This window comes from Xenopus laevis, chromosome 7L (genome assembly GCF_017654675.1).
Source record: "Xenopus laevis strain J_2021 chromosome 7L, Xenopus_laevis_v10.1, whole genome shotgun sequence".
NCBI lineage: Eukaryota > Metazoa > Chordata > Amphibia > Anura > Pipidae > Xenopus > Xenopus laevis.
In genome coordinates, this window is record NC_054383.1 from 38,087,081 (window position 1) to 38,100,741 (window position 13,661).

A 13,661-nucleotide genomic window follows, 5' to 3' on the forward strand; every position below is an offset into this window, starting at 1 on the left:
GAGCTTAGCATGTGGCTTGTGTGTGTTACAGGAATAATGGAAGGATCAGTGTGTATAATGTAGTGAATAGTGCGTCTGGACTAATGTACAGCTCACTAGGAAAAAGAAGAAGCGGCACAGAATTGCACATTTGGACATTGTGGAAGAGAAGAAGCACAGAATTGCACTGTGGAGAGGAGAAGAAGTACAGAATTGTTCAATGAGGAAGGGAAGAAGCAGGGAATTGCACAGAAGTAAAGAGAAGTACAGAATTATATATTAAGGGCCAAAACCTACAAAAGGGGGAAGAGCACAGAACACTAAGTTGTTTACATGCTCTTTTGAAAAGTCTCTTTTAAAATATATCTAGGGGCCATAATTTTGGATTTTTCCCTTTAAATAAAAAAATAAAGTATGTGTCCATGATGTAGTGACAGGGGCATATGGAGTTCTGAATGACACATTTGCTGAAAAAGGGAAAGTAAAGGCGGTATGAGAATTAATCCTAGTGACTTGAAAAGAAAAAGAAGCACAGACTTGCCACAGTAGGGGAGAGAAGCAGCATAACGTTAGACAAATGAGGGGGAAAACTACCAAAAGGGGAAGAGCAGAGAATTGCTAAGCTGTTTACACCCTTTACATGTTGGGAGAAGCACCCTGTACTGTTAAAGCCCGGCTTTACCCCTCCGAAGAGACAGGGATAACCCCTCCCGACCATGGGTTTTGTTACGGAATCCTTTGCAGAAAACCCAGTGACCTAAAAATACAAAAGGTTGTAGATTCTTCAGACCCTCTTCTAAGAAGAAAGGGCCCCTTTATTCCAGATGACTCGGCGGGTGCAGGGTGTGTTCAAGACCCTCCTCCACTGCAAGGATAGGCAGGGGTCCCTTTCCACTGGATCAGCCAAAAGCTTCACCCGAGAAACCCATGGGGGGAAGGGGAACCCCTGTTATGGCAAGCCTGGCTGTACCCCTCAATAGAGCATGATACTTCTCAGCCTTCATGCTCCAAGTGGTCCGGCACCACTGTCTGTCCTCCGTAATGGGGCATGCCTTCTTCCCCACATTACAGTCGAGCTGGGCTAACAGACGGGACAGCAGCGAAGAGCTTAGCATGTGGCTTCTGTGTGTTACAGGAATAATGGGAGGAATCAGTGTGTATAATGTAGTGAATATGGCGTATGGACTAATGTACTGCTCAATAGGAAAAAGAAGAAGCGGCACAGAATTGCACATTTGGACATTGTGGAAGAGAAGAAGAACAGAATTGCACAGTGGAGAGGAGAAGTAGTATAGAATTGCTCAATGAGGAAGGGAAGAAGTAGAGAATTGCACAGCAGTAAAGAGAAGAAGTACAGAATTATATACAGTATTAAGGGCCACAACTACCAAAGTGGGAAGAGCACAGACACTAAGCTGTTTACATGCTCTTTAGAAAAGTCTCTTTTTAAATATATCTAGGGCCATAATTTTGGATTTTCCCTTTAAAGAAACAATAAAGTGTGTGTCCATGATGTAGTGTAGGGGCATATGAAGTTCTGAATGACACATTTGCTGAAAAGGGAAAGTAAAGGTGGTATGATAATAAAGCCTAGTGACTTTGAAAAGAAAAAGAAGCACAGACTTGCACAGTAGGGGAAGTGAAGTTGCACAGAGAGGAAGAGAAGCAGCATAACATTAGACATTGAGGGGGAAAACTACCAATAGGGGGAAGAGCAGAGAATGCTAAGCTGTTTACACCCTTTACATGTTGGGAGAAGCACCCTGTACTGTAAAGCCCGGCTTTACCCCTCCGTAGAGACAGGGATAACCCCTCCCGACCATGGGTTTTGTTACCGAATCCTTTGCAGAAAATCCAGTGACCAAAAAATACAAAAGGTGTAGATTCTTCAGACCCTCTTCTAAGAAGAAAGGGCCCCTTTATTCCAGATGGCTCGGCGGGTGCAGGTGTCTTCAGACCCTCCTCCACTGCAAGGATAGGCAGGGTCCCTTTCCCCTGGGATCAGCCAAAGCTTCACCAAGGAAACCCATGGGGGGGAAGGGGAACCCTGTATGTCAAGCCTGACTGTACCCCTCAATAGAGCAGTGATACTTCTCAGCCTTCATGCTCCAAGTGTTCCGGCACCACTGTCTGTCCTCCGTAATGGGGCATGCCTTCTATCCCAACATTACAGTCGAGCTGGGCTAACAGACGGGACAGCAGCGATGAGCTTAGCATGTGGCTTGTGTGTGTTACAGGAATAATGGAAGGATCAGTGTGTATAATGTAGTGAATAGTGCGTATGGACGTTTGGACATTGTGGAAGAGAAGAAGCACAGAATTGCACAGTGGAGAGGAGAAGAAGTACAGAATTGCTCCATGAGGAAGGGAAGAAGCAGGGAATTGCACAGCAGTAAAGAGAAGTACAGAATTACTTCCCCCTACAAAAGGGGGAAGAACCCAGAACACTAAGCTGTTTACATGCTCTTTTGAAAAGTCTCTTTTGAAATATATCTAGGGCCATAATTTTGGATTTTCCCTTTAAATAAACAATAAAGTGTGTGTCCATGATGTAGTGTAGGGGCATATGGAATTCTGAATGACACATTTGCTGAAAAGGGAAAGTAAAGGTGGTATGAGAATTAATCCTAGTGACTTTGAAAAGAAAAAGAAGCACAGACTTGCACAGAAGGGGAAGTGAAGTTGCACAGCGAGGAAGATAAGCAGCATAACATTAGACAATGAGGGGGAAAACTACCAAAAGGGTGAAGAGCAGAGAATGCTAAGCTGTTTACACCCTTTACATGTTGGGAGAAGCACCCTGTACTGTAAAGCCCGGCTTTACCCCTCCGAAGAGACAGGGATAACCCCTCCCGACCATGGGTTTTGTTACCGAATCCTGTGCAGAAAATCCAGTGACCTAAAAATACAAAAGGTGCAGATTCTTCAGACCCTCTTCTAAGAAGCAAGGGCCCCTTTATTTCCAGATGGCTCAGCGGGTGCAGGTGTCTTCAGGACCCTCCTCCACTGCAAGGATAGGCAGGGTCCCTTTCCATTGGGATCAGCCAAAGCTTCACCCAAGAAACCCATGGGGGGAAGGGGAACCCTGTATGGCAAGCCTGACTTTACCCCTCAATAGAGCAGTGATACTTCTCAGCCTTCATGCTCCAAGTGTTCCGGCACCACTGTCTGTCCTCCGTAATGGGGCATGCCTTCTTCCCCACATTACAGTCGAGCTGGGCTAACAGACGGGACAGCAGCGAAGAGCTTAGCATGTGGCTTGTGGGTGTTACAGCAATCCGTGTGCATGATATTGTGAATGGTATGTATGGAATACTGAGTATAGAGAAACAGGAGAGTTCCTCAGACTATTGTTCTTATATTTACTATTTTAGGTCTCATATTTTCTGTGACCAACCAAAACTACAGAGATCCTGCCTTGGGCACCAGACCAGTATAACAGCAGTATGACAGACACAACACTGCTCACAATATAATACAGGGGTCAGGGCCGCTAACCAATACAAATTAGAATGAGAGGTGAAGGGTCAGATCAAGATTCATGATTCACAGATTGCAGTGAAAAGGGAAATACACGAGAAATAACCTTTTTTTTTATATCTATCATAATATTGTATTTGCATGCATTTTGCCATAAAAGTATTTGCCAGATGCTTTTACATAATATTTCTTATTCCCATGTTACTCTATGGGGGGCTGCCATATTTGTGCAGCAGTAGTCCATTAGCATTAGTAACTCCCACTGACAAGCTGAGAAGGGACAGTCAGGTTGGCAAAACATTCAGGTTTAGGACCTTCAAGTAACAATTACTTACAAAAGCAGAAATATCAGTGAAAAATGTTCAACATGACCAATAGGCATCTTTTAATGTAGATTAATATTTTGAAACAAATTTTTTAGTGTCAGTATCACTTTAAACAGGTGACCAGTTAATGCTACCTGCTGATTGGTTGCTATAGATTTATGTACTTGGGCAATCTTACTGCTTTTTATTTCATAACCCCATAGAGCTTGTGCAAAAGACACTTATAAAGAATTTAAAAAGGAATTAAGTATATTATGGTACAATATGGGATACGAGAATGAAAAGGAGAATTATGGGGAGAGGATGGTAAATTTATAGAGACAAATAGAATTGAAAACCTTTGGCTGTGAGTTTGGGTGACTCAGTGTTAGACTTGCTTTATTAAAATCATTTAGGGCAATGGAACGCGTGGCAACATCTAGCATTTTACTGTGTGACTTGCAGCTTAGCAGACTAGTAGCAAACAGCTCAGAATTGCCCCTCTATTGACCTGAATGGTATTTGCTTGGACCCAGAAGGGTTAGAAAAAAATAACCAATCACATTACCTTCTCTCACTGAAGAACCTGAAGGCTTTACAGAAGATGACCTTTGCTGTTGAGCAGATCACTTCTTCATCTGTGTCTTTTATCTGATGTCCGTGGGTGTTCTTTTCCCTTCCTTGCATCATCCTAGATGGGAAAAAAATCATAGGCTGATTTACCAAAACAGAAAATGAACTAAATCTGTAGCAACTCCACTGAGATTATTTTGTTTTGGGGTCCATCTTCACTAAAGGCAACCCTAATCTTTTATTTCCTCACTTGCTAAATTGGCACCCAATCCTTTCCTAAAATGATATAGTCTGCTCTAACAAAGCATCGGTGTTGCACTCACCTCTGATGCCAGCGCTGCAACTGACAATCCTGTCTGTGTTGCACTCATCTTCGATGCCAGTGCTGTAACTGTCATTCCTGTAACTGCCACTTTTCTAGCCATCTTGCCATATAACTGACATCAGCCCCACGTGAAGGCTTTGACTTTTATATTTGTTAAAAATTCAACTAACACCTCCTAATTCTGTCTTTTGGTACAGGCTATTACAATAAACATGATTTAAATCTGATTTAGTGTAACTGCAATATCACTGGACATTTATTTTTGGGGCTAGAGCTTCAGCTGTGGGGATCTAACATGACACATGGGGTCACTAACACTTTCTAACCACCCTGATTTACCCCCTCACCCTCTCAATGCAGTAACAGCTCCATCCACATATTCCACCACAATCTCTTCTTAACCAAATTTATCTGATGACAATGGGTGTTACTTTCCCTTGCTTGCGTCGTCCTAGTTAGAAAAAAAAATACAATGGCTGATTTACTAAAACAGAAAATGAACTAAATCTGTAGCAACCCCAATGAGATTATTTTGTTTTGGGGTCCATCATCACTAAAGACAGCCCTAATCTTGTATTTCCTCACTTGCTAAAATGGCACCCAATTCTTTCCTAAAAATGATATAGTCTGCTCTAACAAAGCATCGGTGTTGCACTCACCTCTGATGCCAGTGCTGCAACTGACAATCCTGTCTGTGTTGCACTCAACTTCGATGCCAGTGCTGTAACTGTCATTCCTGTAACTGCCACTTTTCCAGCCATCTTGCCGTATAACTGACATCAGCCCCATGTGAAGGCTTTGACGTTTGTATTTGTTAAAAATTCAACTAACAACTAATTCTAATTAATTAAACCTGATTTAGTGCAACTCTAATATCACTAGGCATTTATTTTTGGGGCTAGAGGTTCAGCTGTGGGGATCTAACATGACACATGGGGTCACTAACACTTTCTAACCACCCTGATTTAGCTCCATCCACATATTCCACCACAATCTCTTCTTAACCAAATCAGTAGGAAGGGGTGATTGGGGCATGTGGGCAGAACAGAGGCACACATAAGGTAGACTGGGGGCAGAGGGCATAATGGGTGTGTCCATGATACACATGGATCTCTTCAGATCTGCTTAGGTGTGTCTGTAGCAGGGCTGCCCAACTGCTCTTGTTGTAACACACACTATTCCCAGAGTCAAAATCAGGACTGGATGATTCCTTACCTGGGAAAGCTGCCTGTCTGCTGTGCTGGGAAAGCTGTCTGTCTGTTGTGCTGGGAAAGCTGTCTGTCTGATGTGCTGGGAGACTGTTTGGCTGTAGCTGTTGAGAGATCAAATCATGCTGCTTCTCTGCCTCTCCTGCCAACTGTCTCTTTCCTGCACACTCAGGAGCAGGGGATGATGGGAAAGAGGAAGTGGGATTAGCCAATCTACTTGGTGGAGGGAGATTCGGTGTCTTGGAAGTGGGTAGAGAGTTTAGTCAGTGAATTTGTCTGAGCCAGGGTTGCCATGTTGCATATCTGCTATGTGAATTCTCCATTATATGTTATGCTGTACAGGCGGCAGAATGCCATGGCACACGTCTGTTTATTTGGGGTTATTCACCTAGTTACTGTTACTAGGCTAAGGGCCCTGATTCACTTTGTGGCATTGCAGACGCAGGTAATACGGTCAGTGTGTGTAATGGGCATAAATGTACTTGCACCTGAAGGGTCATTGGTTTAAGGGGTTTGACTGGTGCCAGACTCATCACTGTCCTTCTTTAAAGGAAAACTATACCCCCAAAATTAACACTTAAGCAACACATAGTTTATATCATATTAAAGTGGACCCGTCACCCAAAAAAATTATTCAAAATCCTATTTTATCACATTAGTCAAGCAAAATGAACTTTAATTACACTTTATAAATTATTTGAATCTTGTTTCCTTCAGTCTGGGAATTCATAATTATAGCAAACAGGCAGCAGCCATTTTGTGGACACTGTTATTAAGACAAGTCTTGTATCTTCTCAGAATCTTGTTTGTGCACCAGAATGGGGACCTGATGTCCATCCCCATGTCCTGGTTACACAATTAAATGGTTAAGAGAACTGGGGGAACGTGGGGAGAGCAGTGACATGTAGGAAGTGCTGAATGGAAAGTGAAAGCAATTGTCTGCCCCGCCTCTATGCCTAGGCATAGAGGCGGGGCAGACAATATTTGATTGACAGCTGAGATTTTTAAATGAGTTTACAACAGCTATGAATGCTTTAATAAAAAATAGAAATTGGATTTCATGTGTAATTTGAAAAGGACTTTTATTATACAGATTTTTGTGTCTGGGTGACGGGTCCACTTTAAGTGGCATATGAAAGAATCTTACCAAACTGGTCTATATATTTAAGTAAATATTGCCCTTTTACATCTCTTGCCTTGAACCACCATTTTGTGATGGTCTGTGTGCTGCCTCAGAGATCACCTGACCAGAAATACTACCACTCTAAGGGGTCCATTCACTAAGCTCGAGTGAAGGAATAGAGGAAAATAGAGGGAAAAAAATTCCTAAAAATGTGGCTACTTCGACCTTCGACTACGACCTTCGACTTCGAATCGAATGATTTGAACTAAAAATCGTTTGAATATTCGACCATTTGATAATCGAAGTACTGTCTCTTTAAAAATTTCTGAATGTGTACTTTGCAAAAATATATGGTTTACAGAGGTCTTCATACTCTTCGGGGTGCTTAAAGGAAAACTATACCCCCCCAAACAATGTAGGTCTCTATAAAAAGATATTGCATAAAACAGCTCATGTGTAAAACCCTGCTTCATGTAAATAAACCATTTTCATATACTTTTCTAGTATTATGTGCCATTAGGTAAAAAGGCAAGAGATGTAAAAGAACAATATTTACTTAAATATATATATATACCAGTTTAGTAAGATTCTTTAATATGTCACTTAATATGATATAAACTATCTGTTGCTTAAGTATTCATTTTGGGGGTATAGTTTTTCTTTAAGACACAATATGCAGGGAGTGTTCTAACTTGCAGTAGCTGAACTGACAGACATGATACACAATATGGAGTATTAGTTCATGTGCACTTATTTTTATGTTGGGGCCCCTACATGCCATATACTTTGGTAAATCTATACATGTTAGGCATCTAACTGTTTCTCAGACATGCGGGGGAATGTAATTAAAGTCGCAAAGAGCAAAACTATTCGCCCCAATAAGAATAAAAATCCAAATCTCTCAATGCAATATTGTTCCTTAAACTGTTATTGAGTTGCGAATTGTAATTGCGCACTCTTAAGAAGTGCTTGAAGGTGTCGTAATCTTTTGGAGCAAACAACGACTTTTTCAGTAAGAAGTTTTATTACATTCACTGCACATTGGCGCAAACTATCAAATTTGCAAACGGTCTTCCACTGTCGGAAATGGTCGCTAAACAGTTTCCAGGTTCGCAAAAGCTATATTAAATTCGCAAAGCAAAATTTGTTCGCACAAAGGCATAACTTTTCATATTGAGAATAGTTTTTCCGTTACCGACTTTTATTACATTCCCCCGATTGATTTTTAACATCTTTGATCTTGGTACATAAGGATTTGTGGGAGATAAGATTCTGTAAAATGGAGGCTCTGAGGTAATTTTTAGAGATTTCATCAAAACTGCTAACTTTAGCAAGACTTCTTTACCCATTTTGAATTGTGTACTTTCCAAAAATACATCGATCATATTTTATCTCAGTACCTAATGATATATGGGGATGGTGGAAAGTGGACGAAACTTCATCAAAACCACCAACTTTAGGAAAGAATTGTAGACATACTATATATTCTGATTTTGAATTTGTACTATTCAACAAAACATGGAATTCTGGGATTAAATTACTTTTTAATGGCTTAACCCCATATAGAATGCAATCAATGTGTTGTTGTTGCAGCAGCAAATCAAATGCATGTTTTCAATTTGAGGCCACTTAATGCCACATATTGTCTTTGCATCGGTCTAATGCATATTGGGTATCAGGTTGTTCTGTAGACCCCTGGCATTCATATTTAGGGTTCTTAATCTTTGTCTTTTATGAATTTGCCAGAATGTTTGCTTTCTAAAAAGATATGTTTTATGGGGTTCTGCATTTGTTGGGGGCTTGCATGACAGGTAAAATGCATGCAGGGTGCTTATTTTGCAGACATCAAGTTGTTAACCATGAAAATTTTTATGCACGGTTTTAATTTTGGGGCCTCTACATATTTGGCTTTAAACTGTTTAATAGACCCCTGGCATTTAATTTTAATTTTTTAAGGTGTGTGGTTTGGTACATAAGAATTTGCAGAGGACCTCTGTCTGTATGAATTTTGTGGTCACAGCCTCATTGCATCCCTGCCTAATGGTTAAAATTGATTCCCTTTTTTCTTTTTTTATACAAATATATATATATATATATATATATATATCTATATATATATATATATATATATATATATATATATATATATATATATATTCATATATAAATAAACTTCAAGCCGGGAATTTCTCTCTTCCGCTATGATGGTGTTGTTGATCCCAGATGTTTCTTTATTTTAGGGGGACATGGAGGTATCTGCACAGTATTCTGTACTTCTGAAGCATTCTGAGATCAGAACAGACCTGAAAGGTACAGGAAGTGACCTTCTATTTCATGCATAATGTAATACTATTTATGGGAAAGGTAAGGGCACAGGTGTAAGCTGGGTGTCTACTCTAATTTTTTTGCAAAGTATTTTTATTTTTAAAAGTTTTCACTATCATAGCCATTGTAAAGGTACATTAACATTTGGTAGGATAAGTTGACAAAGCTAATGTCGAATGTAGTCATCATATCATTTTTACAAGCTTGACAGAGGGTGTAAGTTTACAAATAAAAAAAATGGTGACATGGTGTCATGGCTGCACCAATGGTATGGCTGGAAAATAAGTGCTATAGATTCTACAAACATGAGAGAGTTTAGTTTGGCTAAATGTTTCAGTTGTTTCATTGTTTTAGAACATGGATACTGTTACACAGCGCTCTTTACGCAACAACAATAATTGGACTTGGTACCCTATCCTTTTTATATGATTATTACTGACTGTATTTTTCTCTTAGTGAGCTGACATATTGATGCTCTTTCAGATGACAACTGGCTAGACTTATCCCCAGAAATGCTGGCGAAAATATTACAGGATGCAGCAGGTGCCAAGGAATATGTTCCAACAGCCACTGAAAATGAGCAGAAATATAATTTATCTGAAGTGACAGCGAGCATGAAGGAATTTATATCTAATGTTTCATCACATGAGGGAGCTGAAGTGGCCGGGTAGGTGTGCTCACTGTGTACATACTGTATGTCTGATAGATTGTATAGTGTTCATGGACAATCTACAATCCATTTGGTCTTTGCTTGCTGGTCTGTCTTTCAGACAGAGCATGTTTAAATGTGATATAACAGCAGAAAACTAACTTTTGAAACTAAAATAGTGAACAGAAGCATTCAGTCTGGGGAAATGAGTTCCTTATCTAAAAGGAAGTTTTCATATGCAAAGAGCAGCATGGAGGCTTCTATAACGCTCGATAAGTATCTGCCACTAAGAAGGTTATGACATTGACAAATAATACAAGTGTGTGTTCTTACTCTCCAACCTGTAATGATCTTTTTTTATACTCAAATATCCAGGGTTCCTTGTGAAGCTCCAGTTTTTTTTAAATAGAAAAAAATTCTTGGTGAAGTTTACTGTTTTTAGTGCCATTAACAAAAGAGTAATTCCATTTAAACAAGAAAACACACATTGTCAAGCACATCTGTGGACTATTTTATTGCACTGTTCTAAAATAATACCAGAGGTATTAAAACATACCAAATACATCACACAGTGCACTATATAGCACAGCATTCATTTAAATGCAGAAGGTGTGGTAATAACCTTTTTAAATGGTTTGACATTTAGGGCTGAACTACATGGTGCGCATTCTTCAGATCCAAGGCGATGAGAGGAAACGCAGGCGGCATTTGTATTACTCACATTATATTCGGTGCATCCGACGTGCCGCCTGTGCTTCCTCTCATCTCAACGGATCTGAATTATGTGCACCGTTTAGCCCTTTGGGGAATATTTATCAAAGAGGGAAGTTAGAGATCACCACAGTCCACTAGAGTGAAATTCCACCACTCTACATTAATTTCTATGGGATTTTTAAAGGCGTATTTATCGAAGGGTGAACTTTCACTTAAACCCATTGATAAACACTCTTAAAAATCCCATAGAAATAAAAGGAGAGTGGTGGAATTTCACTCTATTGGTCTGTGGTGATCTCTAACTTCACTCTTTGATAAATTTACCCCAAATGGTCTACATACAGGCTTCTCCATCTGTAGTTCAGAAACAAATGCAACCTGCTCTGTTAGAAATCAGTTGTAAGTTGTATTTTGTTCATCATTCCTTAGCCCACTGTTCTTTTCTTTAATTTGTCAAATACCTAACAGGCCTAGGCCCAGAGCAGCTGAATTCAGATGATCTGGAAACTGAAGAAGAATTTGAGTTTTTAGACAGTGATGAGGATGAAGCTGAAGGACAGGACAGACCTTATAAAGATGACCCATTTAGAAGTCTCCATTCATACATGGAAATTATGGACAGCAAATTGGCACAAACATCTGGAAAAGCTTCACTACTAAGACAAAACGGGTAAGGCTTAAATAAAACATAAGAAGGATCAGTGCACACTGCTCTGATCCGGGTATAGTATGAATGTTATTGCATCTAAATGACAAAAGCAGACATTCAGTTGGTTAGAGTTACCTTATATAGTTGTGTACAGGGGTTTGTACTTGCCACACACCCTTAACTTTCAGTGAGTGCTGGGAACTGAACTTCAAACATAAATGATCACAAGTTGTGCAACTAATAAATACTGTTATTATCACCATGTTGCTTTATGATACCAGCAATCCCACAGTAACAGTCTCACACTGTACACAAGTACTGCTCTGTGAGACTCTATTACCTGGCTCTGTGGCCATAGACGCACCAATAATATTGTACAAAACTAATTTTCGTACCATATTCAGTGCATGTATGGTGGGAGATGTGCCAATCTATATCGAAAGAAGACTTGGATATTGGTCGGCTTGCTGATTGGGCTGGCCAATTTTGATTGGGTGCCTTTAAAGGCATTCATACATCGGCCATTGTTAGTGCTGAATTGTAAGATACAGGTCGAATTCTATTGTTTCTACCTGTATTTCTGACAATTCAGCTCTATACATGTGTATTGAAATGAATAATCTTTCCTGGAAAGATCTCTTCCAGAAAAGATTGTAATTGTAATGTCTGGGGCCACAGCTCTTAACAGCAGACATTAAATCAGGCACCTGCCAGATGCCCAACTGACTCTACAATGGAACTGCACAGGATTCCCTATGACGTTGGCCATTTTATAAATGTTATTTTTGTTATTTTCTTGTAATGTCCTGCTGGGGTTAAAAGTGGAATTTTGGTGAAGAAGAGCATAGGCAGTTTTTATTATATACCTCCCTGAAAGCTAAGCAGTATGAACAGATCCCTGTACCCTCCCCTTGGCCAGAATGTCTCCTGTAGCCGTTAGTTCCTTTATCCAGAGGCCCAGTTCATATGCTTCCTGGTCTAACTTCCCAGTGCATGGATCTTGTACTACAAAGTATGTGCTTAACAGACTGTAAACAAGTTCCTTTGGACCCTAATGAGATTTTGAACCCACAGCCTTCCTGATCTTATTATCTTAGTATGGTAAATGCCATGTGTGTTATACACCTTCATCAGTAGCCACCAGGGTTTATCCACTATTACTTCATCCTTCTTATTAATACATCATTTATGTACAATCCTATACATATTTTACAACTGCATTTGTTAAATCTCTTAAGTCTTGTAACTGGGTTATACAATGGAACCCAGTGGCAAATGTACAAATTTGCACTTGATTTACTGAATTTAAATGACCCCACTAGTGTCGAACACACATTTTCCCTTGCTTAGAAGAAAGTTGGGGGACTGGTCACTAATGATGCATTTTATTTAAACCAAGAAAAATAAATTATAGGTTAATGTCACAAATCATCAGCTTTTGATCAGAGTGGTCTTAAAGGGGTTGTTTACCTTTGAGTTGACTATTAGCGAGATATAGTGATATTCTGACACAATTTGCAATTGGTTTAATTTTTTATTAGATGAGGTTTTTGAGTTATTTAGCTTTTTATTCAGCAGCTCACCAATTTGCAATTTCAGTCATCTGGTTGCTAGGGCCCAAATTACCCTAGAAACCATGCATTGATTTGAATAGGAGACTGGAATATGAATAGGAGAGGGTATAAATAGAAAGATAAATAATAAAAAGTAGCAATAACAGTGCATTTGTAGCCTAACAGAGAATTAGTTTTTTTAGACGAGGTCAGTGACCCCCATTTGAAAGAGTCAGAAGAAGAAGACATTAAATTCAAAACCGATATATTCGAGATTCTAATTTTCAAATTTTTTTATGGTCAAAACTGTCAAATTCGACTAGGGAGTTATTCAAATTCAGTTTGAGTTTGTAAAAAAAATTAGATTTTCGAGATTTATCACACTCTGGCTCTTTAAGAACTCAAATTTGACTATTCACCCTCCTAAAACCTGCCAAATTGCTGTTTAAGTCCATGGGAGATGTTCAGGGATCAATTTGGAGTTCTTTGCAGCCTTCCTGACATTCGAGTATTTTTCAGAGAAAAAACTATAATCAAGTTTTTTAAAATTCTATTAAAATTCGAGTTTTCGGGTCGATTTAATTCATCCGAGTTTGAAAAATTTGATTTTTTAAATAAATTACGGTTGGTCGAATTTCAAAATTTATGGGAGTTTTTGTCAGCTACAAATACCCTCCAATAAGAACTGTCTTGTAAGGCTTCATTCACATGGAGCTCAGTATCACATGGAGCATGGCAAATGAGCACACACATCCTGAGTGCCATGTGTATGAAGCCT